A 27,935-nucleotide genomic window follows, 5' to 3' on the forward strand; every position below is an offset into this window, starting at 1 on the left:
ACCCGCAACCAAGACTGCTATATCCAGCAAGGCTATCATTTGAAATTGAAGGTGAAATAAAGAGCTTCCCAGACAAAAGAAGGCTAAAGCAGTTCAGTACCATCAAACCAGCACTGCAAGAAATGCTAAAAGGACTGCTTTAAGAAAAAGAAGAAATACTGAGAGAAAAATACATCAGCATAAAGGGGAAAAATGGCATTAAATAAGTATATATCAATAGTAACCTTAAATGTAAGTGGAATAAATGTCCCAATCAAAAGACATAGGGTAGCTGAATGGATAAGAAAACAGAACCCAAATATATGTTGTCTACAAGAGATCCACCTGAGAGCAAAAGATTCAACACAGGCAAAAGGTAAAGGGATGGAAAAAAATATTGCATGCGAATTGAAATGAAAAGAAGATGGAATAGCAATACTTATTTCTGAGAAAATAGACTTCAAAATAATGACCATAACAAGAGACACAGATGGTCACTACATAATAGTAAAAGGATCAATTCAACAGGAGGAAATAACCCTTATAAATATATATACATCCAATACAGATGCACCTGAACATATAAAACATTTCTTGGTGGACTTTAAGAGGGAAATTGACAGCAACACAATCATAGTGGGGGACTTTAACACTGCACTGTCATCACTACACCGATCATCAAGACCACTAATCAACAGGGAAACCCAGACCTTAAATGACATACTAGATCTAATGGATTTAATTGACATTTACAGAACATTTCATCCCAAAGCAGCAAAATATACATTATTCTCAAGTGCACAAGGAACATTCTCAAAAATAGTTCACATGTTAGGGCACAAGGCAAACCTCTACAAATTCAAGAAGATTGAAATCATATCAAGCATCTTCATGGATCACAAAGGCATGAAACTAGAAATCAATCACCATAAAAAAAAAAAAAAAACCTCAAAAATATTCAAACTCATGGAGGCTAAATAGCATGTCATTAAACAATGAATTAATTACCAATGAGATCAAGGAAGAAATCAAACACTTTCTGGAAAAAAATGAAAATGAACAGAAAACAACCCCAAAATCTATGGGGCACAGCAAAATCGGTCATGAGAGGAAAGTTCATAGCAGTACAGGCATACCTCAAGAAACAAAAAAAGCCCTAGCAAACCATCTGACACTATGCCTAAAAGAACTAGAATGAGAACAGCAAGAAAAGCCCAATGAAGCAGAAGGAAGAAAATAATAAAGATCAGAGCAGAAATGAATGATATAGAGACTAAAAAACAATACAAAAAAAATCAATGAAACCAAGAGCTGGTTCTTTGAAAAAATAAATAAAATTGATACATCTTTAGTCAGACTCACCAAAACACAAAAAGAAAGGACCCAAATAAATAATATCAGAAATGAAAGAGGCTATATAACAACCAACCCAACAGAAATACAAAGGATTGTAAGAAAATACTATGAACAACTTTATGCCAACAAACTGGACAACATAGGTGAAATGGACAAATTCCTAGAAATGGACAAATTCCTAGAAACAAACAATCTTCCAAAGCTGAATCAAGAAGAGACAGAAAATCTGAGTAAGCCAATAACAACTAATGAAATTGAAGCAGTAATCAAAAATCTCCCAGCAAACAAAAGTCCTGGACCAGATGATTTTACAGGGGAGTTTTACCAAACATTCAAAGAAGAATTAACACCTACACTCCTCAACTATTCCACAAAATTCAAGAGGAGGGAAAACTCCAAAACTCTTTTCATGAGGCCAACATCATCCTAATCCCCAAACCAGATAAAGATACTACAAAGAAAGAAAATTACAGGCTAATATCCCTGAAGAACAAAGATGCTAAAATCCTCAACAAAATACTAGCAAACCAGATCCAGCAATACATTAAAAAGATCATACACCACGACCAAGTGCGATTTATTCCAGGGATGCAAGGCTGGTATAATTACCTGCAAATCAATAAATGTAATACATCACATAAGCAAAATGAAGGACAAAACCATATTAAAAGATGCAGAAAAAGCATTTGAAAAAATCCAGCACCTATTTTTGGTAAAAGCTCTCACCAAAGTGGGGATAGAGGGAACATACCTTAACATAATAAAAGCCATATACGACAAACCTACAGCCAACATTATACTCAATGCTCAAAAATTAAAATCATTTCCCTTAAAAACAGGCAAAAGACAGAGATGTCAGCTTTCACCACTCTAATTCAACATTGTACTGGAAGTCCTTGCCACAGCCATCAGGCAGGAAAAAAACATGAAAGGTATCCAAATTGGAAAGCAGGAAGTAACACTGTCATTATTTGCAGATGACATGATATTGTACACAGAAAACACTAAAGGCTCCATCAAAGTCCTACTTGAATTGATTAATGAATTTGACAAGGTAGCTGGATGCAAAATTAACATCCTGAAATTGGTGGCATTTTTGTACACCAACAATGAACTCTCAGAAAGAGAAACTGAAAAAACAATACAATTTACTGTTGCAACTAAAAAATTAGATACCTAGAAATAAATTTAACCTGAAACTGGTGGCATTTTTGTACACCAACAATGAACTCTCAGAAAGAGAAACTGAAAAAACAATACAATTTACTGTTGCAACTAAAAAATTAGATACCTAGAAATAAATTTAACCAAGGATGTAAAAACCTGTGCTCGGAAAACCACAAGACACTCAAAAAAGAAATAGAGGAAGGTATAAACAAGTGGAAGAAATAGACCCGCACCATTATGGTGAGTTAATATTGGACAAAGGAGGCAAGAGCATACAATGGAGTAAGACAGTCTCTTCAATAAATGGTGCTGGGAAAACTGGGCAGCTACATGCAAAAAAATGGAAGTAGACCACCAACTTATACCATACACCAAAATAAACTTAAAGTGGATAATAGACTTAAATGTAAGTCATGAAACTATAAAAATCCTGGAAGAAAGCCTAGGCAGTAAAGTCACGGACATTTCACATTGTGGAATTTTCTCTAATACATCTCCTAGGACAAGAGAAACAAAAGAAAAAATAAGCAAATGGAACTACATCAAACTAAAAAGCTTCTGCACAGCAAAAGAAATCAGTCTCAAAATACAAAGGAATCCCACGGTCTGGGAGAACATATTCACCAAGGATGTATCTGATAAGGGGCCTATTTCCAAAGTGTACAAAGACCTCATACAACTCAACAAGAGGAAAACAAACAATCCAATTTAAAAATGGGCAAAGGACCTGAACAGACACTTCTCCAAAGAGGACATACAGATGGCCAAGAGACATATGAAAAGGGATGCAGATTAAAACCACAATAAAGTGTCACTTCACACCTGTCAGAATGGCTGCCATCAACAAATCAACAAACGACATGTGCTGGCGAGGATGTGGAGAAAGGGGAACCCTGGTGCACTGCTGGTGGGAATGCAGACTGGTGCATCCACTATGGAAAACAGTATAGACTTTCCTCAAAAAATTAAAAATGGAGCTGCCTTTTTACCCAGTGATCCCTACTAGGAATGTATCCTAAGAATCCTGAAACACCAATCAGAGCTAATATATGCGCCCCTATGTTCATAGCAGTGCAGTTTGCAATAGCTAAGATCTGGAAGCAGCCCAAGTGCCCATCAGTAGATGAGTGGATAAGAAAGCATTGGGACATTTACACCATGGAATACTACACAGCTGTAAAGAAGAAGGATCTCATTTCTTTTAGTACAGTATGGATGGACCTGGAGAATATTATGCTAAGTGAAATAAGCCAGACAGAGAAAGACAAACATTACATGATGTCACTTATATGTGGAATCTAAAAACTTAATAAACTGATGGACAGAATAGATTCAATGACATGGAAACATGGGTTACACTGAGGAATCTCAGAGGGAAGGAAGGGTGCGGGTGGGTGGATGGGGGGGAGATTAACCAAAGAATTTATTTGCATATATGCATAACCCAAGAACACAGACAATGGTGGGGAGAGGGACTGGGGAGGGAGGTGGAGCGGGATAGAATGGGTCAATGGGGAGAAAAAGGGGCATCTGTAATATTTTGAACAATTAAAAAAATAAAAATGCCCCCAAAAAAGTCAATGATTCTCTATCTAAAGAACAAACAAAAAAGAAGAAAAGAAAAAGAAGAAAGAAGAAAGCTCTATGATTAGGACTTCATTGACAGTATAGCTAAAACAACTAATAAATCACAGTAAAAAAAAAACAAAAAACTAAAACTCACAAATAGAGTTTAAGGATGAGAAGTTCATGCCATATTTAAGTTTGTAAGTACCTTATGACATCTAGGATTAGAATGTGTAACAGATTTATTTCTAATGTTGATGCTGAAAAAAGAAACTAAATGTATTCTGCTATATTTTATTTTGACCAGTAAATTGTTAGAGGTCATGATATGACCCACTGTATAGTTGAATGTATGTCACATAAAACCATGTTGATCAGGATTTTTATTACACTATATATGTTTAGCTCAAAAGGTGATTTACACACAATCATCCTTATACTGTGTCTCTGACCAGTGATCATTTGAGCTATTAAAAGTAATTACACCTTATTGCTGAGGCTTTCATTTCTATCAAAAAAATTTATATAGAAACCGAAGTGGTAAATAATTTAGCAGTTGGATAAACTCAAGAGGAAATTTTAGCAAGAGCATTCCTTTCCCTCACCCTTTGATGTGGAGAAGAGCAGGGATAAGATGAGAATTTAGTCAGTGTAACTTCCTTAGTAAATCTATCTATAGTCAGCAGCATAACATTTTTTTGAAATCCTCTAAACTTTGCAGTAAGAGGGGAAAAATGAAAGGAGATAAGTATAAAGCAGCAAGAAATTAGATTAACTGTCCCAGTGAAAGTACCCTAGAGGAAAAGAATTTGATTTTTTACAAACATACCCAGCACACAAGATGAAAACAAAGCTACCTGCTTTTATAGTATTTCTGCCTGCTAGGATGGTTTAATGCTCTGCATACTTCAAAACTATTGGTATTAAGAAACAAACATGTTTGAAATATAGTTCACTTTGGAATTAATATCTAGTGATATTCTGAATATGTCAGGAGGTATGGGCAGGGAAGTAATACAAGAAATTTAAAGAGCAGCAGGTACTTGATGGTCTTAGATAGTTAGCAGCCTAATTTAGAAATTAATTGGAAGATCAAGTGGGAAATGTTCATTGCTAGCTGTGTAGTCTATTTGTTTGAGTTCTTCCTCAGCCAGAGTACTTAGTAAAAATGAATAACTTTTAAATATAAAAATTATAGGTATTGTTTGTCAAAGCTACCCATGACATTGGTGCTCCAACAGCCATTAAGTTTGGCCCTCGGGCCTGCAGGGACCTTGAACTGACACTAGTCCTCTCATGCAAGCACAAGCTCTAGGTAACAGCCTTCAGAGTCACAAAAAAATGTGATTCCCTGATATGACCTCCCCAGCAGCTATGATAATCAACAGTCTCTTCTGACTCCCAGGATCTTTCCCTGGTGAGCCTTTTAGATATGACTCATTTGGAGCTTATCAGAATCCCACTTTTTTGGTTTAAATTGACCAATCCACCCTTAGCCTTGGAGTTCCAAAGCACCCCACCCACAGGCCCTAATAAATGTATGTGCCCTAGGTTCCGTTGCTCTCTCTGTCTGCACTCTGCCTTGATCTCTTCATGTGGCCCCTGGAGTTATGCCATGTATTTCCTCCAGGGCCCAAGAGTGATAACTTCTGTTTTTCAATTTGTCTTTGATCTGTTGTTGAACTGTGGCATACCACCTGGCACTGTGTGCTTCACTAAACAAATGTTAATTTAATAAAGTCATAACATGGAGCCAAATGAATACCACATATTATTATTAAGAAGAGTAAGATATGGATGATTTTTTCTTTGAGAACTTAATAGCATCTTTTGGTTGATGGGCAAAAGCAAAACAAACAAACAAAAATAAACCTCTGGGTTCCTTTTATATGTTAAAATTTTTATATAAGCTTTGCAGTAAGTATTTCCAAACATTCAATTTTGTTACCTACTCTGTTACCATTTGATTGATAGCACAGTTCTCACTAGCATCAACAGAAGCCAACGTGGTGGGGAAGAAATCTAATAATATAAAATACTGGGAGAAAAACAGCTTTCAATCTAGACTTGAGTATCCTAAAATTATTTCAAATGTAATAGTGAAATGTACTTTTGTATTAGTGAGAACAGAGTTTGCCACAAGCAAAACCTCCACTAAAGTAATTTCTAAATAATATAATTCAAAAGAAAGGAAATTATAGCTTCTCTAAGTATAACCAAAAAAATGTTCTTAAGTATAAAAATTTTAAAATGAGCAAACAAATTGGGAAGCTTACAGGTAAATATACATATGAAAATGATAACGTTACTGATTTATTTTAAAATTGGTAGTGAAGAAAGTGATATCTCTTACAGGTTTTCTAAAAATGTTGCATGATTTGAGGCAGGCAGTTATACTTTGATAGGAATGTATGGTAAAACTTTAAGAGTAACCATTCAAATAACACATTTTAATGACACAAAAAGACAAGACACTCAACAGAATATATTATTGGAACAAATTTAACTAAGTAAAAACTCAAGCACAAAAAGTAGTGTTCAAACATACATTTAAAAATGATACATCAATTTCTATACTAGTAAAAAATGAAAGAAGTCATAGTAAATATTTAAAACATATATATCTAAAAATGAATGACAATGGTTTGAATAAAAATAGATGTGATGTGGCAAAAGCAGTATGTAAAGGAAAAGTATTTGCCTTAAATTCTTATATAATAAAGCAGGGATGAGCAAATTATTTCTTTAAAAGGCCAGATATATAAGTATTTTTGGCTTTGTAGACCAGAAAAATCTCAGTCACTACTATTCAATTCTGCTTCAACTCAAGGAGCCATGTATAATATGCAAATACCTGAGCATGGCTGTTGTAATAAAACCTTATGGATATTGAACTTTGAATTTTATGCAATTTTCATGAGTCACAAAATGCTATTCTTATTTTTTCAACCATTTTTTAAAAATAAAAATTATCCTTAGATCCTAGAAAAACAAATGGTGAACTATATTTGGCCTGTGTGCTGTATTTACTGACCCTTGTAATAGAAGAAAGGAGACTAAAAATTAATGGGCTAAGCATTTAAAAAGAGAAATAGTCTCAGCTAAAATAATTTTAATTCTTGCCTCTCAGCTTGTCAAAATACAGTTGCATTGTTCTATTTCTTTAAATCCCATTTGAAATATAGTAGAAAACAATCAATCTATTCTCCACATCTCTTAACTTGTCTTTCATATTTTAAATCTCTTTAGTTCTCTGTCATATCCAGGGTAAACTTCTCAGTACATTATAATACCTCAGTTTATTAATTATCTTACTCCTTTCAGCAGAAAAAAAATAATTTATCTAGCATTTTATTTGAAATGTTATATTTTAATTTTAGTCATTCTATGCATTGCTTTCATTTCTGGTTCAAAATCATTTTTACTTTGTTTTAAGTATGGTTGTAATTGTTGTTGCTGGCTTTTTAAAAAAAAAAAAAACACAGTTTGTTTAGATTAGGATTGGAATTAGGGAAAAGAGAGATTCCATCTTAACTGAAATTTCACATGCTTTTGGGGCTAAAATTTATCCTAGTCAATTAACTTTTCAGAGACTAATCTCTTGACACAGAATTACTTTGTTGTTGTTGTTAACTTCAATATTTTATTTTATTTTTTATTTTTTTTAATTTATCTTTATTGTTGAAAGTATTACAGATGTCCAGAATTATTTTGTATAAAATTCACCTGAAGAGTTAACCACTATAGAGAAATGCCAGTTCTCATGGTTTGCTACTGGTCTGAGAGTTCCTTGAACATAGTGTCCTACTTGTACCTCTCTACCAACTAGCATTTTAAAAAAATGAAAAATAAATGCATGGCAATAAATGAAAGAATGCCTTTTCTGATTGGACCCATAATTAATACCTTACTTAAGCTCAATGCTGCTGGTCTGATTCCAGTTGGAAATAGAATTTAAGCTTCTTTTTTTCATAAATATATTGATATTTGACATATGGAAAACTGTTTCATGTTCAAGTAAGTCTAAATAAATAATGTTGCATTTAAAAATATTAAACATGACTGACTACAGAAAATTACTGAACCTGTAATATATGACTATTTGATACATCTTCAAAAAGCTGAAATAGCCCAGCCAAGCGTGGCTTAGCAGTTGAACGTAGACCTAGGATCCAGGCAATCAGGGTTCGATTCCCGGTCAGGGCACATGCCCGGGTTGCGGGCTCGATCAATGACTCTCTCATCATTGATGTTTCTATCTCTCTCTCTCCCTCTCCTTTCCTCTCTCTGAAATCAATAAAGATATATTTAAAAAAAAAAAAAAAAAGCTGAAATAAATTCCTACCTTATATGGAACTTTTTTTTAAAGAACACCTGAGTGCACTAATATTTTAAAGACAAATTTTGGGAAATGGTGATACAGTAGATTCCTAAAACTTGGATTACATAGTAAACAGAGAACTTATTTTGAACCATTCAGACTTTATTAACTGTGCAACTTTGAGAAAGTCATTGAAACAATCTATATCTCAGTTATCTCATCTATTATAAGAAATGATAATAACTACCTAATAAAACTGCTGGGATAAATTAAATGAGATATTGTGTACCTATAGCACTTAGCAATGAATCATGGTTAAACATTACACATAAATAGTTACACAAAGAAATAATATTTTGGGAGTAATATCAGCATCATGATGCAGTGAGATGACCCCTTTGTACCTCCCCATAATTGTAAAAGTAATCAAACATCTATAACCCAACAAAAGTTCCTCTACTCATAGTAAGGCACCTGAGAGATCCACATATCAGTACATCTGAAGGTGGGCATACTGTATGTAACATATAGGAAAGACAAGATGTGGGGAAGGACAAAGACGGAGCCCACAGACCTGGTACCCCAGCCACCTGTCTCAGCTTATGGCCCCTGTAAATGTGGTAGCAGTGGAGGAATCAAGATGTGGCTCCCACACCATGTCTGGAAGGGGAGAAGATGGGCAGCAGCATCCTTGGTGCCTGAAAATCTGGTACTCTCTTCCAATTGTGGTGAATCCAGGTAGCAACAGTGGAGACAAATCTATGGCTTCTTTCAGCACAAGCAGCCATAGGGAATAAGCAAGCAGTTTGGTAGGCTCACAAACTTGTCTCTGCAGACCAGTCACATCACCCCACAATGGTGGTGGTACCCCAATACCCAGGTGACCCAGACACACAGTATGGGCACCCACCATCCAATTCATCCAGGAGGCAAAAAACATGACCACAGCTGCATCCCTCACTGTGATTATGGAGGCACAAAGAGCACAAGTAAGAGAAAACAAAAACCTGTGCTATAGCACTATCTACTAGAAAACAAAGACATTTAATTATCAACCCGCTAAACTGTTAAAATCAAAACAGAACCTAGGTGAAATAAAAAGCTTCCTACACACACAAAAAAAAGCTAAAGGAGTTTATCACCACCAAACCAGTATTGCAAGAAATGTTATAGGGACTGCTATAATAAGAAGTAGAATGCTTGGTAAAGCTCCCATGTGAAATTGTCCCAACCAGGGCTTTTTTTTTGCTGGGAGTTTTTTTTATTACTGCTTATTCGGGCTTTCTGATTCTTCCTGATTCAGTTTTACATGATCTCACTCATATGAACAAAATAAAGTGATGAACAAAATAGATCCAGAAACATAGAAGCATGGAACTGACTGATGAATCTCAGAGGGAAGGTGGGCATGAAGGAATGGGTGGGGAGAGAATAATCAGAGAACTTATATGCATATATGCACAACCCATGGACACAGACAATAGTGTGGTGAAGGCCAGGGGGAGCAGATGTGGGGTGGAGGGGATCAATGAGGAAAAAGAGGACATCTGTAATATTTTCAACAATAAAAATATATTTTTAAAAAAAACGGAACCTAAATAAGAAAAGCATTCACCACCTCAAATGTGCCAACAGAGTAACAACTCATCAAGCACTATGAACAACCGAGGTAATGTGGTAACACAGAAAGAAAATGACAATACTTCAGAAACCAAACACAAAGTTGTGGAAGATTGTGATCTAAATGTGAGAATTTAAAATAGCAGTAATAAAGATACTAAACAAGTTACAAGAAAACTCAGAAAGGCAATTCTGTGAGCTCAGGAATAAAATTAATGAGCAGAAGGAGTACTTTACCAAAGAGTCTAAAACTATACAAAAGAACTAAATAAAAATTCTGGAGCTAAAGAACTCAATAAATGAGATGAAGAATGCATTAGAAAGCTTTGAAAACAGAACAGACCATGTGAAAGAGAAAATTAGCAAGTTCAAAGATAGAAATCTAGAGATAATTAAGATGGAAGAAAAGAAAGAACTAAGATTGAAAAACAATAAAAGAACTCAATGAGAACTATATGACTGTATTAGAAGGAGCAACATTAGGATATTGGGTACCCAGAAGGAGAAGAGAGGAAGAAGGGAACAGAAAGCCTATTCAAATAAACAATTGATGAGAATTTCCAAAACCTCAGGAAGGAAGTGGACATTAATGTGCAAAAAGCTAAAAGAACACCTAATTATCTCAATGAAAAAAGACCTTTCCCAAGATATATTAAAACTGTCAAAAGTTACTGATAATGAAAGAATTCTCAAGGTAGCCAGGGGGTGAAAATAGCAAAATACAAAGGAAATCCCATGTGATTATCTTCAGATTTCTCAGCAGAAATGCTACAAGCCTTGGAAGAGTGGAATGATATATTTAAAATATTGAAAGAATAAAACCAACATCCAAGAATAATATATCCAGCATAGTTATTCCTCAGATCTGAAGGAGAAGGGAAAGCTTTCCAACACAAACAAAAGCTGGAAGAATTTACCATCACAGGTAACGTTGAAAGGAGTTCTCCTTGCCACAAAAAAACAAAAGTACACAAAACTTTGCACAAAGTGACAGACAGAAACAGAAAATTGCAACTCTATTTCAAAATTGGGAATTAAAACATTTAATTAAAAATAAAAGTTAAAGGGAAAAACATTAAAAATAACTATAGCTACTTCAATTTGGTAATGAACACACAACATAAGTAACAATTTGTGACAACAAAAATGTAAAAGGAGGAGGAAAAGGATGGAACTTGTATAGGCAAATGAAGATAAGATACTATTAGAAGGGGAAAAAAACTATTTTATCTATGAGACATTTTATACCAATCTGATGATAACCACAAAACAAAAAGCCAGAGCTGAGACACAAAGCACAAAAAAAGAGGAAATGGAGAAAAATATCATAGAAAACCACCAAACTAAAATAGCATGCAGGAACAGAAGGGCATAGAAATAATGGAGATATCAAGCAATCAGAAAACAGAAGATAAAAGGGCAATAGAAAGTTCTTATAAATCAATAATAACATAAAATTTAAATGGACTGAATTCACCCATCAAAAGACACAGAGTAGCTGGATAAATTAAAAGACAAGGCCCAATTATATGCTGCTGCATTCAAGAGACCCATGCCAGTTCCAAAGACAAACTTAGGTTTAATGTGAAGATGTGGAAGATGAAACACCAAATAAGTGATATCCAGAGAAGAGAAAAGAGTGTGGATCAGAGATATTGATAAAAGCACTAACGGTACTTAGCTCTATATTGTGATCTTTTATGAAAATGTTAGCTAACCACTCCTGGAGTGTGCATTCCTGAATAGGACAATGGGGTCATCCAAGGGTGTTGTTTAAAATTGATGTGCACTGGATAAAGAAGATGTGGTAAAAGCACACAATGGAATACTACTCAGCCATAAGAAAGGATGAAATACTGCCATTGACAACAGCATGGATGAACCTTGAGAATATTATACTAAGTGAAATAAGTCAGTCAGAAAAAGCTAAGAACCAATGATTTCACTCATATGTGGGATATAAAACTGAAACTCTTGTATACAAACAGCAGTGTGGTAGTTCCAGAGGGAAAGGGTTGGTGGGTGAAAGGGTCCCTAATATATGGTGACACAAGAAGATATGACTTTGTGTGGTGGGCACACAGAGCAATATGCAGATCTTGTAACATAGAAACCCCACCTGAAACCTGTATGTTCATATTAACCAATGTCGCCCCAATAAATTTAATAAAGTGAAAAAAGGGCTAATAGAAAAATAAATAGATAAAGTAAAATTAATGTGCAGAAGTATAACACATTATGAATGCTAAAGTTAATGAAAATAGATTATATATCATAGAGCCTATATCTGATTTGCTTTAATTTTCCATAGTACCCATTCATATTATTTGGATAAACAATTCACAAACATTTAATTTTCTTTTCCAAAAGGAGCTGAATGTTCTAGGATTCTATTTTATTGTTATGTATGTATTTAAAAAATTAATAAAAGATAAGTAATCAAACTTTGAGGACTTTCTTTAGGACTAAATGGGATCAAAGGTTAAAATAATTGAGAGAGGGGGTTTCATTTGACAAAGATAAATCAAATGACAGAAAACATACTAAGACAGATCTATATACATTTATATTGCAAAGTTTGTATGAGTATATTCCTCAGATGACCTATATAAGAATCATCGAGGGCATTATAAAAAAAAATTACAGATTCCTGGTCTATACACCAGATGTACTGAATCAGAATATCCGAAGGTGGAGGCCAGAAATTGTTATGTTTAACAAGCTGCCCAAATGATAAATGTACTCCTAAGTTTAAGAGCCATAAAATAGAGGGTAGTCAAGTTTTGAAAATTAGTTCTTAGTTTTAAAGTTCTCTTCTTCTTTTTGATGGCTTACTTTTTGCCTCATCTTTAATGGATTCTTTTTTTTTTAATCTTTATTGTTGAAAGTATTACAGATGTCCCCTTCCCCGATGCGCCCCCCCTTGATCCCCTCCACCCCACATCAACCCCACCGCCAGGCCTTCCTCATACTATTGTCTGTGTCTCTAAGTTATACATTTATGCATATAAATTCTTTGATTAATCTCTCCCCACCCACTCTCCCACCCCCATCTTCCCTCTGAGATCCCTCAATCTGATCCATGCTTCTATGTTTCTGGATCTATTTTGTTCATCACTTTATTTTGTGGATTCTTAATTTAAGAGGGTTAGTACTCTGATTCATTATAGCTATAGTTGTCAAAGGAACTTTTGTGACAGCCCTTTTTCTATATTAGCCCTAACTTTGGGGAATGCCACATGCCCCCTCTAAGGAAAAATGCACTACTCTCCTACCAACCAAAGTTTCTGCTGGAAGCTACACATTTGACTACTGAACTGATTACTTAAGGGCCTCCTGGTATTTGCATTTTGACTGGGTTAAGATATGGTATTACATCAGAGTTAATGTATTTGGGTAATGTCTAATTGCTAATTTTCAGAGAGAAGGTCCCAGAAGGCATGAGAAACAGGTACATTTTGATAGGAGACTAACAGAAAGAAGTTAAGGTCTAAAACATAGTATTACTTCAGATGGAAAGCCAGAAGAATCATGAGATCACATAGCATCCACGTACGGTTAATATTTTTGGTAAGGGAAGAAGTACCAAAAAGCCAAGGAAATACGAAAGCTGGAATCACTAAAAGAGATGAAAATGAAACAAATTTGCCTAATTCAAAGTTGTGAGGTATTACTAAGAAATCCACCATGCTTACTAAAAACGCCAACTCAGCCTCATGTAGCTGTACATTTTGTTTTCATTTGGAAGCTAGACAAGTTTCCTAGCTAGTGTTTTGTATAGTTCTGTACATTTGTCATTTAAACTTGACAGCTTCAAATGTGACGTTTCAAAGGGGAATTAATATAATGCACAAAAATCATCTATTATGTTCAGGACCATATAAAATTATTCAAATTAACCTTTGTAAATGCTGACCATTACTGTTTTAAATTATATTAGATTGTGTTAATGAGATAGTTTAGTTAAATGACAGGGAAGATTAGGCACTAAGGTTTGTAAACCATTACAATTTGTTATTTTTGAGATGCTCAGAGACGTTTCATATTTCTCTCTTTATGGGGAAAAATACCAAACGTATTTAAAAAGACATTGAGAACTCTCGATTGTACATTTCCAGCCAGAAATCTGATTTGCTTCTTGCTGATAAAATTTCTAAAATAGCTAGTAAAAACACTATATCCTCTTGGAAATTTCAACTTATGCACATGAATACACCATTCTTTATTTTCCCCAAAGTTATGTACCAGAATTTAGAAGCACTGATAAGGAAAAGTGTTTGTTTTAGGTACTTTATACTTCTATACTTGATAATTTATCTACTTCAAGGTGTTAAAGAAGTATTGATTAATGATTTCTTTGGGCCTAACCCTTTTCTATATACTTGTAGCAACTGAAGGGAGATTTAGAGTGGGAGTTGGAGCCAAGGACTAATGAAATATAAAATTATCACACTGCCACTAATGAGTTAACAATCTACTTGGTGAGAAGAGACATGCAAGCATAAATCCAAGAGAGGAAAACAGACAATAAGATATGATCATAAGTTATTTTTTTATAGTGTGCTTAAATACTGTATGAGGTCGAAGAAGAGGCCAAGTAGGTTGGGATAGTCAAAGGAAGCTTTACAGATGATGTGGAGTTCAGCCTAACCTTTAAGAATGAGTAGATTTGAATAGAAGGAAAGAGATTGCATACAGAACAAGAAGAGAATGAAGAAAGTTGTAGAGGAATGGTAAGTATGCGACATTGTTCTGAGAAGCAGTAGGGAGGTAAAGTGAGATTATTCGGTAACAAAGAAATTTGTAATTTTCTTTTGTTTCTCACATCTGACAAAATCATTACCATTATTACTATAATGACATAGTAAAATTAATCTTTAGGGAATACAAATTTAGCACAGGAACATTGAAAAAAAAGTAGAGAGAAAGAAAGTCTAAAGATTGTATTGCCACTCAATTGAAAAGGGCAGATGCAGGAGAAGAAACCGGGTTAAGGAATGTTGATAATGCCAAAATGTCATGACATAATTAGAATTAGAAATTTGGCTTGGACCACATGAGCAAGATATTCCCAATTATTAAAAACCTCAGAAATTTTTAATTCTTACCTAATTAATCTGCAGAATTAATTTGCCTTAGAAAAGTTTCCATAACTGGAAACTTCTCCATATTAAAGTATCATTCAATATTTCTCCTTCCTTTCATCCTGAAATTTATTAAAGACTTCTACATTATTATTTTGCTATGTTATCTCCCTTCAGTTGATTCTCAGACCACTATAACCTACATTTTGTTCATACCAAAATAGTAAGCATCTCTTGATTGGGTTCATGAATATATCCAGCCAAACTTAATGATATTTTTTTGTACTGATCTAAACTTTTCTGACACTCCTGACTACTTCACTCCTGACTACTTCACTCCTGACTACTTCATTCTTAAAACTCTCCTTGTTTGGCTGTTGTAACTTATACCTTGTCTATCTTCCACTGTTCTTTATCAGGTCATTAACTTTATTCTTCAGCCTGCCTTTATGTGTTGGTATCATCTTATATTTTCAATATATTGCTGGGCAGTTTCATCATAAGATGTTTTTAAAAATCAAATAAATCAACTCATCATCCCTTCCTCACTCAACCTCCAAACTTGTTCTACCTCCCATATTTTCTATTTCAATAAATCATATAGCATTTATGTATTTGCTCAAGCAAGAAATCCTAAACTTAGCCTAATCCTTTTAACTAAGTCATTATGAAGTTCTATAAGTTCTCACTCTAAAACATTTCTCAAATCTACCCTCTCATTCCCCCAAAGACCTTATTTAAGGTTCTCATCCTCTCTGGACTGCATTAGCCAATGAACTCTTCACTGATCCTCTGTTCTCAATTTCTTTTCTTTTCTTTTATATCCTCCTCAATGCCCCCAAAATTAAGTCTGATCATGCCATTTTCCTGACTATAGTGATTCAATCCTCACAGACTACAGGGTAATTTTCAAATTTATTAGCATGGTTTTCATGATTCTTACCCTATCATCCTATCAGTATATATGAATTTATCAAACCCTTGTCATTGCAATATATCCTACATTTAGCTGTCCCCAAAACACACACACATACACACACACACACAAAACAAAAACAAAAATACCATCCAGTGGTTTCCTCTCATCTTATCAGCAAATTCCCCCCCACAAAAATGTTAACATAACTATTTAACATGTTAGACCTACTAGGAAGATAGACATTTCAATAGGAGATTTTTGAAAATAAAAATATTTTCAAATTTCACTCCCTCCAGTATAGGCATTTCAAGTACCATATTAAATAATGAAACATTATGTTCATATCAGAACACTGAGTTTCTGTGAATAAAAAAAGAAATAATATTTATTGATCAGCCACTATGAAATGTGCACTGTAGCAAATAGCTAACAAATGTTAGCCTACCTAATCCTGACAAAAACAAATATTTGATTTAATCTCTTTTTAGTGGCCTTTCACATCCCATATTCTTACATTAAAATATAGTGGTTTTTCTTTTCTAAAACCAACTCAATCTTACTTGGCCAAGAATAATCTCCAAATCTTTTTGAAATTGCTACTATTTTATGATAATCTACCCAGCTTCTAAACAAGTTGTACAATACAAATACTGTTGATTGGTATGATGACTGATATTACAGATTTGTACACAATCCAATTAGGAATGCATATTACAGTCTATTATGAGTTTGATGCTTGAAATCACTTAATTAATTAAAACCTTGTAGATGTTACATAAGTTGCAATGAAGAATAAAATTTATAATACTAATAAGGAACACTTTTAGAACGAATTGCTGTCCTATAGAGAACTGAGTATGCTTTTTCCATCTTACAGTGAGAAAATTGCATTTCAGAGATTTTGTAACTTGTTAAAATTACACAGCTAGTTGGTAGAAGAGTAAAGATTCCAATTTAGGACTACATGGACCTAAAACCTAGTCTCTATCTATCATACTACACTATTGTGGCACAATAGTGCACACAATTGCTGCATTAGCCTCATTGTAGGTGTAAATTTGAACCCTGCATAGGATAAAATAATTACACTGAGCAGAGATGACTTTTAAAAAAATCTATCTATCTGTCTACCTATCTATCCATCCATTCATCCACTTGTCCTTCCTTCCATTCATCCATTTTTCTATTTATTTCATAGAAATAGTATGCTCTAGTGTGGATGATTTCAATTTATTTTGTTTGGCTGGAAAAACCTTTGGTTAAAGAATCTATTATCCAAAAGTTTTATTTCAAACTTACAAGAAAAGAGACTAAAACAAGTCAATTCAAATAAAACCTCGTGGTAAAGACATTTTATAGAAAATGAAGGCTAGATAATTATTGTTAAATTAGATACAAGTAAGAGAATGTCTGACATTAAACTGATAGTCATTTAGGTGAGGCAAAAAACAAAAAACTCACCCATAACATTAGTAAGGACTGAGGCAAAAGTATACATGGAGGTCCACATACCACATGTCAAAATACTTAAAAGTTACAAACCAGGCTAAAAAACTAAAAAAAATACATTCTCCTTGACAAAATAAATTTTCATAAAGACCTCAAAGGTCAGTTTCTAACTTAGAATCATCAGACTCCTCGGATTTCTGTACTGACAAGGGGCAATTCCAGGAGAGCTTATCCTTTATCTATCTGTTGTCTTTTCCCACCTCTGGCTTCTCTGAATTGTATAACAAGGAATCTTTCATGCAGAAGTGTGGACACCCCAGCTTACGAATGTAAGCTCTGTCCACACCACCACCCTGGCCTTCAGCTACCTCAGACTTAGGAACGTACATACCAGAACACTGTCCTACCTCAGTTGGATGGGCCCAGGGGAAAAGGTCATGATAGCCTTGGAAGCAAGCTCAGAATCAATTGGGCAAAGAATATTCCAGATTCTCATTGATATAGCATAGATTAGAAAGGAGCTAGATACCAAGGTGGGCATGTTCTTTTGGCTAGTGGAATCCTCACACAGTAGAATTAGAAGGGTTAGAATGGGAAACTCTAAAGCACAGGAGTACAGGGCATAGGCCTTTCTTGTTGGAGTTTAAAGGAGGTACCTAGTAACTATTAACTATTTTCCCAGAAGAAATCTTAGTCATATTAAAGTTTGTCCCAAAATTCCTTGAACATTTTATTTAAAAAATACTTATTTCTTTTTCAGTTTGTAAATTACATTATAAAAAAATGTTCTGCTACATACTAAGTTTGTAATAATCTTATTTATTAGGAGGAGGACTTACTCTCATTCACTCTTCCTCAACATGCGGTCACAGAATTATAAATATACCTAGTAGGTTTCATGAAAGCTTTTAAAAAGCATAACCGTAAAATTATTGATGTACTGAATTCAAACATAATTCATCTCTTGCTTCTTTGTGTGTATTTGGATAATTTTACCTCATTAAACTCAATTTCATCATTTATAACATAGAGATATTTTTTAAAGCTTTTCAACAGGTTAAGGGAACAAAAAGGGTATCTAGATTTACCTTCAGTTACTAGGCACCCACTTCCTGTGGATTCAAGTTAATACCAAATAACAGAGTATAGTGAGTTGGAGACAACTGTGAAGAGAGTCTATTAAGAAAAACAACGTCCATGAATCAAAATATCAAAGAATAGTCTCCAGTGTATATATTAAAGTCTATAAGAGAACTGAGTACAAGTAACATCAGCACATTGTCTACTTATGTTTATGTAACTGGCAAGCTTCAAGGGGATTTGGGATGCATGTATTCTGTAATAGATGCAAGCATCTTCTTAACGGTAAAAATGGTAAGCATATAAAAATCCACAGGGTTTTTTTTGAAGGTCTGAGAAAGAAAATCTTGAAGATGATAAGGCTTGTTTGGCTGAGTGGATCTTGGAAAACAGAGAGTTCTAAGTAGGTGAAGAGTACTTGTGGCTGAACTGTAGAGAAAAAAAATAAACAGAAGGGTATGTGTACAGGGGTGGTAAGAAAAAAAATTAACTTTAAAAACACTATTACTATAAGCTAAAACTGTTCAAAAAGCAACAGGCATAAAAGATAAACCCACTTGAAATCAAACATACTCTTTTATATCCCTTCAACCACCCCTTCTTACTAATTTATAATATAAACAAGTTTTAGCAAAATATGATTCATCTATATTATACTGTCTCTTATAAAAATATTTTACAAAAATGCACTTTAGGGGATTAAAGATGGTGGCTGATTGAGTGGAAGCTACAATGACACAGTCCTGGGATGAAATTGGAATTAAAACTAAAAAATAGAAAAACCATCCTGAATAATCAACTGTAACTTAAGACTAGCTGGAGAGCATCCTCATAACTGAGGACCTATAGTGGAGACTGTATAAACACTGGTAGGAAGTGTGGAGGCACAAGAGGACTGGCTGGGCTCCCACAGGCAGCAGCTGAAGGTAAGGAGGGATATCTCAGCTGTGGCAAATTCCCACTGAGGACTCTGGAACCTAAACATGAGGCTGGGCTTCTGAGCCAAGAGCATCAGAACTGAAAAAGGTGCCCACATAACAACTGGCTGTGAAAAGCAGCAGAATTTCTATCTACCAGGAAGAGAAGGCTGGGAATGCCAGCACCCTTTTAAAAAGCAAAGGCACAAAGCTTCATTTGGAGCCACTCAGCTTGGTCTCTAGCAGAGGGAGGGCAGAGTAGACTGTAGTTGTGTGAGGAGAATCTAAGGTTGTGGGTTTTGGCACTTGAGTTCAGAAGGCACCTGTCTGGATTCCTGTGCTTAGTCATTCCCCAATACTGCAGAGGACATTTTTTCTCAGGCAGACAATTTGCTGTTTTTGCTTGGGGAAGAGGAAGCAATTGCCCCAACCTGCTGGAAAAACTCTCGCCTGACCCAGAGGAGTTTCTACAGCCTGGGATTCATTAAGAGAATTACATTAATCAGCCTGCAAGCAGAGGCAGAGCTGAGTGCTTTGAGTCTTTGCCTGATCTGACTCTGAACACAGGCCATGGAAAAGCAGACTTTGGCATGCATCTTGGTCCTGTCCAACAACACCCAGAGAAGCTCTCAAGCTGAGGGTTGTTGATAGCTCCAAACAAGGTACTCAGGGCCAGTCACAAACTGTGTCTGACATTGGCCTGCACAAGAGACCTTCTGAAAAGACTGAGAGTCCCAGCAAATCTACCTAATGCATAGAAATAAACCCAAACAAGCAGCCAAAATGGGGAGACAAAAAAGAAGCCCCAAATGAAATAAGAGAGGTCTCCAGAAAAAGAGCTAAATGAAATGGAGATAAGCAATCTATCAGATATAGAGTTTAGAATACTGACTGTAAGGATGCTCTGCAGCACAAAAAAAGATATGGAAATTATGAAGGAAAGTAATAATGACATAGCAGAAACAAAGAATATGTTGGAAGAAATAAACAGAAGATTAGAGGAAACTGAGGATTGGATCAGTGAATTAGAAGACAGGGTAGAAAAAAATCACTCAATCAGTGATCCAAAAAGTAAAAACAACTGAAAAACAGGAGAGTTTAAGGGAGTTGTGGGACAACATGAAATGTAATTATTCCCAATATAGGAGTGCCAGAAGTGGTAGAAAGTAAGCAAGGGTTAGAGAACTTGTTTAAAGAAATAATGGCAGAAAACTTCCTTGACCTGGTCAAGAAAAAAGTCACACAACTTCAGGAGGCACAGATAGTCACAAGCAAGAAGAATCTAAAGAGGCCTACGCCCAGACACATCATAATTTAAATGCAAAGAATTAAAGACAAAGAGAGAATCTTAAAGGCAGCTAGAGAAAAGCAGTCTGTTACCTACAAAGGAGCTCCCATTAATCTGTCAGCTGAATTCTCATCAGAAACTCTATAGACCAGAAGGGGACAGCATGAATTATTCAAGGTAATACAAAACAGAGATCTGAAATCAAGACTATGGTATCAATCAAGACTATCATATAAGATAGATAGTGAAATAAAGAGCTTCCCAGTCAAAAAAAAAAGCTAAAGGATTTTATCACCAACAAACCAGCACTGCAGGAAATGTTAAAGGGACTGCTGTAATAATAAGAAGAAATAGAGAGAGAAATATAGGCATAAAGAATTAAAATGGCAATAGAAAAGTATTTATCAATAATAACCTTAAATGTAAATGGATTAAATGCCCCAATAAAAAGACATAAGGTGGCTGCATGTATGAGAAAAAATCAGCCAAATACATGCTGTCTACAAAAGATTAACCTCAAAACAAAAGTCTCACACAAGATGAGAGTAAAGGGATGGAAAAAAATTTCCCATGCAAATGCAAATGAAAAAAAAGCTGGGGTAGCAATACTCATATGGGAAAAAATAGACTTCAAAATGAAGATCATAGCAAGAGACAAGAAAGCTCACTACATTATACTAAAGGGATCGATCCAACAAGAATATATAAATCTGATAAACATATAAACAACCAATAAAGGAACACCTTAATTTATAAAAAAATACCCTAGAGGACTTTATAGGAGAGATCGACAGTAATACAGTCATACTAGGGGATGTTAACACCCCACTGAATAGGTCTTCCAGACAAAAAAATCAACAAGTAAACAGTAACCCTAAATGACAAACTAGATCAGATGCATTTAACTAACATTTACAGAACATTCTACCCAAAAGCTGCAGAATATACATTCTTCTCAAGTACACATGGAACATCCTCAAAAATAAGCCACATGTTAGGACACAAAACAAATCTCTACAAGTTCAAGAAGATTGAAATCATATCAAGCATCTTCTCAGACCACAGTGGCATGAAATTAGAAATCAATTACAATAAAAACAAAGAAAAACATTCAAACACATGGAAGATAAATAGCTTGTTTTTAGGCAATGAATGGGTTACCAAAGAAGTCAAGAAAGAAATCAAAAACTTCCTGGAAACAAATGAAAATGAACACACAACTCCAAATCTATGGGACACAATGAAAGTAGTCCTGAGAGGGAAGATCATAGCACTACAAGCCTACCTCGAAGAACAAAAAAAACTTCTAATAGAGTTTTTTAACACTACAACTTAAAAGCTTAGGAAGAGAACAACAAGAAAAGCACAGAGTAAGTAGAAGGAAGAAAATAATAAAGATCCAAAAGGAAATAAATGACACAGAGACTAAAAAATCAATACAAAAGATCAATGAAACCAAGAGCTGTTTCTTTGAAATGATAAACAAGATTGATGAACCTTTAGACAGACTTATCAGGAAACAAAGAGAGAGGACCCAAATAAAGAAAATCAGAAACAAAAGAGGTGAAGTAACAACTGACCGAACAAAAATACAAAGGATTGTAAGAAAATACTACGAACAACTACATGCCACCAAGCTGCACAACCTGGATGAAATGGACAAATTCCTAGAAAAATACCACCTTCTAAAACTCAATCAGGAAGAGCCAGAAAACCTGAATAGACCAATAACTGCTGATGAAGTTGAAGTAGTAAAAAAAAAGCCCTGGTCTAGAAGGCTTCACAGAAAAGTTTTACAAAACATTCAAAGAAGAATTAACACCTATCCCCACAAACAATTCCAAAAAATCTAAGAGCAAGGAATGCTTCCAAGCTCTTTATATGAGGCCAGCATTAGCCTAATTCCAAAACCTGTTTAACACACTACAAAGAAAGAGAATTACAGGCAATATCCTTGATGAACACAGATGCTAAATACTCAACAAAATATTAGCAAATCAGATCCAGCACTATATTAAAAAGATTATACATGATTACCAAGTGGGATTTATTCCAGGGATGCAAGGTGGGTACAATATTCACAAATCAATAAACGTGATACATCACATAAACAAATTGAAAGACAAAAATTACATGATCATATCAATAGATGCAGAAAAAGCATTTGATAAAATCCAACACCCATTTCTGATAAAAACTCTCAGCAAAGGGGAATAGAGAACTCATACATCAACATAATAAAAGCCATATATGGCAACCCTACAGCCAACAGCATACTCAATGGGCAAAAACTAAAACCATTTCCCCTAAGAACAGAAAAAGGACAGGGGTGACTACTCTCATCACTTATTCAACATAGTACTGGGAGTCCTAGCCACAGTAATCAAACAAGAAAAAAACATAAAAGGCATCCAAGTTGGAAAGGAGGAAGTAAAATTGTCATTATTTGCAGATGACATGATACTGTACATAGAAAAACCTAAAGAGTCCACCAAAGAACTATTAAATTTAATAAATGAATTCAGCGAGGTAGCAGGATACAAAATTAACACCCCAAAATCGATGACATTTTTATACACCAATAATGTAACCTCAGAAAGAGAAACTAAAAAAACAATTCCATTTACCACTGCAAGGAAAAAATTTAGATACTTAGGAATAAACTTAACCAAAAAGGGAAAAGACCTGTATTCAGAAAACTATAAGACATTACAAAAGAAGACAGAGGAAGATATAACTAGATACAAGTAGAAGAACATGCCGTGCTCAAGGACTGGAAGAATTAACATCATTAAAATGTCCATACTATCCAAAGCAACCTATAAATTATATGTGATCCCTATTAAAATACCAACAGCATATTTCACAGATCTAGAACAAACACTTTGAAAATTTGTATGGAATTTAAAAAGGCCTTAAATAGAAATGACAATCTTGAGAAAGAAGAACAAAGTTGGAGGGATCACAATACCAGATATCAAGTTATACTACAAAGTCACTGTAATCAAAACAACCTGGTACTGGCACAAGAACAGACATACAGATCAGTGAAACAGAAAAAAGAACCCAAAAATCAACCCTGGCCATTATGCTCAATTAATATTTGCAAAGGAGGCAAGGACATACAATGGAGTAAAGACAGTCTCTTCAATAAATGGTGCTGGGAAAATTGGGCAGGTACATGCAAAAAAATGAAATTAGACCACCAACTTACACCATACACAAAAATAAACTAAAAATGGATAAAAGACTTAAATGTAAGACATGAAACCAGTAAAATCCTAGAAGAAATCATAGGTAGGAAATTCTGAGAAATCTCTCGTAGCAATATGTTTGCTGATACATCTCCTAGGGCAAGAGAAGCAAAGGAGAAAATAATCAAATGGGACCACATCAAAATAAAAAGCTTCTGCACAGCAAAGGAAACCATCAACAAAACAAAAAGGGAGCCCACTGTATGGGAGAACATATTTGCCAATGACACATCTGATAAAGGGTTAATATCCAAAATATATAAGGAACTCATACCACTTAACAAAAGGAGGACAAACAATCCAATTAAAAATTGGGCAAAGGACCTAACTGGACACTTCTACAAAGATGAGATACAGATGGCCAAGACACATATGAAATAATGCTCAAAGTCACTAATCTTCAGAGAGATGCAAATTAATACCAAAATGAGGTATCACTTCACACCTGTCAGAATGGCTACCATCAACAAATCCACAAACAACACGTTCTGCCGAGGGTGATGAGAAAAGGGAACCCTAGTACACTGCTGGTGGGAATGCAGACTGGTGCAGCCACTAGGGAAAGCAGTATGGAGTTTCCTAAAAAAATTAAAAATTGATCTGCCATTTGACCCAGTGACACTACTTCTAGAAATATATCCTAAGAAACCCAAAACACCAATCAGAAAGAACTTATGCACCCCTATGTTCATAGCAGTGCAATTTACAATAGCTAAGTTCTGGAAACAGCCCAAGTGGCTGCCGGTAGATGAGTGAATTGAAAAGCTGTGGTACGTTTACACCATGGAATACTATGCAGATGTAAAGAACAAGGACTTCATCCTTTAGATGGAGAGTATTTTACTAGCAAAATAGGCCAGTCAGAGGAAGACAAGTACCACATTATCTCACTCATATGTGAAATCTCATAAACAAAATAAACTGATGAACAATAAAATAAACTGATGAACAAAATATACCCAGAGACATAGAAACATGAATCAGACTAAGGGATCTCAGAAGGAATGTGCGGGTTGGGGAGGAAAGATTAATCAAAGAATTTATATGTTTATAAGCATAATCCACAGACACAGACATTGGTCTGGGGAAGGCCTGGAGGTGGGGTAGTTGAGGGGTGCAGGAGATCAATAAGAGAAAAAGGGGGACATTTGTAATACTTTCAACAATAAAGATAAATTTTAAAAAATAAAATGTACTTTATTTTTTAACTTTTAAAACACTTTAGAAATCACAATCTAAACGACTTGATTGTCTTTAGCTACAGTGCGTTAATTTATTACATTTGTACAGTAATCTATCATGTGCAATGTACTTTTATACATGCATTATCTCTTTTGAGCATTACACTAACCTTTTTTAGAGAGTGTAATAGTCTTATTATACTCAAGTGACATAAATGTCCAGTACTTCAGAGGCAACTTTTCCTTTTCATGTCAAAATTCAGTACATTAATCTTACATCCTGCTTGATTTCAATCATTTCACTTTTGTTGTTGTTTGTTTTACTACATTTCCTTCCATTAATATTTGTGGGATTCTACATAGAATTTTAACCTTGTCTATAAATCCACTTGGGATGTCCCTTGCCACCTTAGCTAGCCTCTAAACTTGTGCATGTCATACTTATCCATTGAAAGCCGGTTTCCACAAGCTTTTGTGGCTTTTCTTTATATAGCTTCACCCCAAACATGGGCTGATACTCTCCCCTCAATTCCCCCAATAAACACTAAGATTCAGTTGTAATATTTAATTAGAATTTACTTCAATCTTGGTTGTAAAGAAATGAAATTGCTGCATAATAAAACTTCAACTAGATGAAGCTTTTTTTTTTTTTTTTGAGTCTGCAGATCTAACAAGCTTAACTAGCTCACCTTTACGCCTTGGGAATACTATTGCATATATCTCCCCTCCCAAAGTCCTGCTCCCTACATCTTTACATTCCAAAGACAGTGAACTTAATTTGATGTATTGACACATTATTGTGCAAAGCAATTTAGTCTTACTTTCCATTTCATATTAGAAACTTAGATTTAGTTTGGCATAAACAAAAAACCCATTAAGTGATTTCTCCATTACAAGGAACAACAGTCTTTCCTCAAGAGGAATTTAAGCCCTTATATGTAGAAAAACAAATTTGCAGGCTTTTTCTTTAAATGACAGTTTTTCCTCCCCTGTTAGCAGTTAATGTATTTTAAAAAGTGTGGTTCAGTTTTAACTAGAGAAGCTTGTAATACTCTATTTGGGACAAGCAAACCATAGCCAATTCCAGGGAGACAAATTGATGGCCAGTTTATTATTTTCTGAGAGGAAATTAGGAAGATAGTTTTGAACAAAGGTTCATCGAAAAAGGACGAGTACACAGTTGTGGTGGTTTCTTATTGGCTGGAACTGAAGAACAGCTTGCCCTTACTGAGTTATGCAAAAATCTCCTTTCTTCCTGATGATTATGCAAATCAAGATGAGTGGTACCTGCATGAGAACTCTCCCTTCATGGCCTCCCAGGTCTGTATTGTTTTGTTTGTTTGTTTGTTTGTTTGTTTGTTTTAAATATATCTTTATTGATTTCAGAGAGAGGAAGGGAGAGGGAGAGAGAGAGATAGAAACATCAATGATGAGAGAGTCATTGATCTGTTGCCTCTTGCATGCCCTCTACTGGGAATCAAGCCTGCAACCTGGGCATGTTCCCTGATTGGGAATCAAACCAATATCTTCTGGATCATAGGTCAATGCTCAACTGCTGAACCACACTGACTGGGCTCCCAGCTCTGTTTTGATTTAGGTTTTCTTATCTACTTTTCACAAATAGAAACACTATCCAAAATGCTAACCCAATAAATATTGCATTTGATTATACCAATTGACCTATGTTATCAACTAAGTTATATTTTTGTGTTTTTTCAAACACTGTTTGAGAATTAAATTTCTATATAGGACTTCCACTCTGGACAAGATTGTATAAATTCCTGTTTCTCTGTTTCTCCCTGCTGAGTACAACTATAAACCCTAGACATAAAAGAATAGACAAATGAATGAGAATGTTGAAAGATAGTAAGAGAAAGGTGAACTGGTTTAGGATCCAAGAACTGAAGGAACAACACTGAGGCAGGACTTCATATGTCCTCCCCACATACAACCAACAGAATAAAGCTATCCACACAAAGATTCTGGCAGAGTAAGTAGAAGCTACACCCAACTCCTCCCAGGACCAAACTGGAATTACAACTAAATTATAGAACAATCATCCTGAATAACCAACTGCAGACTAGCTAAAGATAAGTCTTATAACCAAGGATTTTCAGAAGAAGCCACATCAAGAATGGTAGCAAGGGCAGAAATGTGAAAAGTGCTGTTCCCTTTCCCACAGGTGGCAGCTGGGGTTCTGAAGGGATATATCAGCTGCAGGGGGTTCATGCTGAGAAGCATGGGGTCTAAACCCCAAGTTAAGCTCCCCAGTGTAGAGCACAAGATCCAGGAAGAACAAAATATCTGTGAAAAGCAGTGCAGTATTTGCTGGTCAGAGTGAGATGGGAGTCTGCTAGAGACACAGGCATCCTCTTAAAAGGGCCGAGAAACAAAATTTTGTTCACAGCCACTCTCTCTGGGCTCTGGTAGAGGGGGACCAGAGTGGGCTAGAGGAGAATGAAAAGAGTCTGGGGTTTGTGGTTCTGGGGAGAGAGCTGAAGGTACCCCTCCCAGAATTCCTGTGTCGAGTCATTCTCCCATACTGCAGAGGCCATATTTCTAGGGTAGAGCACTCCCCTCTGTGTAGCATCAGCCTGGAAGAAAGCAATAGCCTCACCCTCTGGACTCCCTCTCACCCTACCCTGTGACATGTATTCCTTGCTGAGGATTCAGCTGCCTTGGCCAGGGTTTAGAGGTCTGGAAAGACCTAAGAGAGTGTTCGTGACTGAGTTGTGTGGCTCTGGGGTGATATTG

This window comes from Miniopterus schreibersii, assembly GCF_964146895.1.
Source record: "Miniopterus schreibersii genome assembly, chromosome: X".
Classification (NCBI taxonomy): domain Eukaryota; kingdom Metazoa; phylum Chordata; class Mammalia; order Chiroptera; family Miniopteridae; genus Miniopterus; species Miniopterus schreibersii.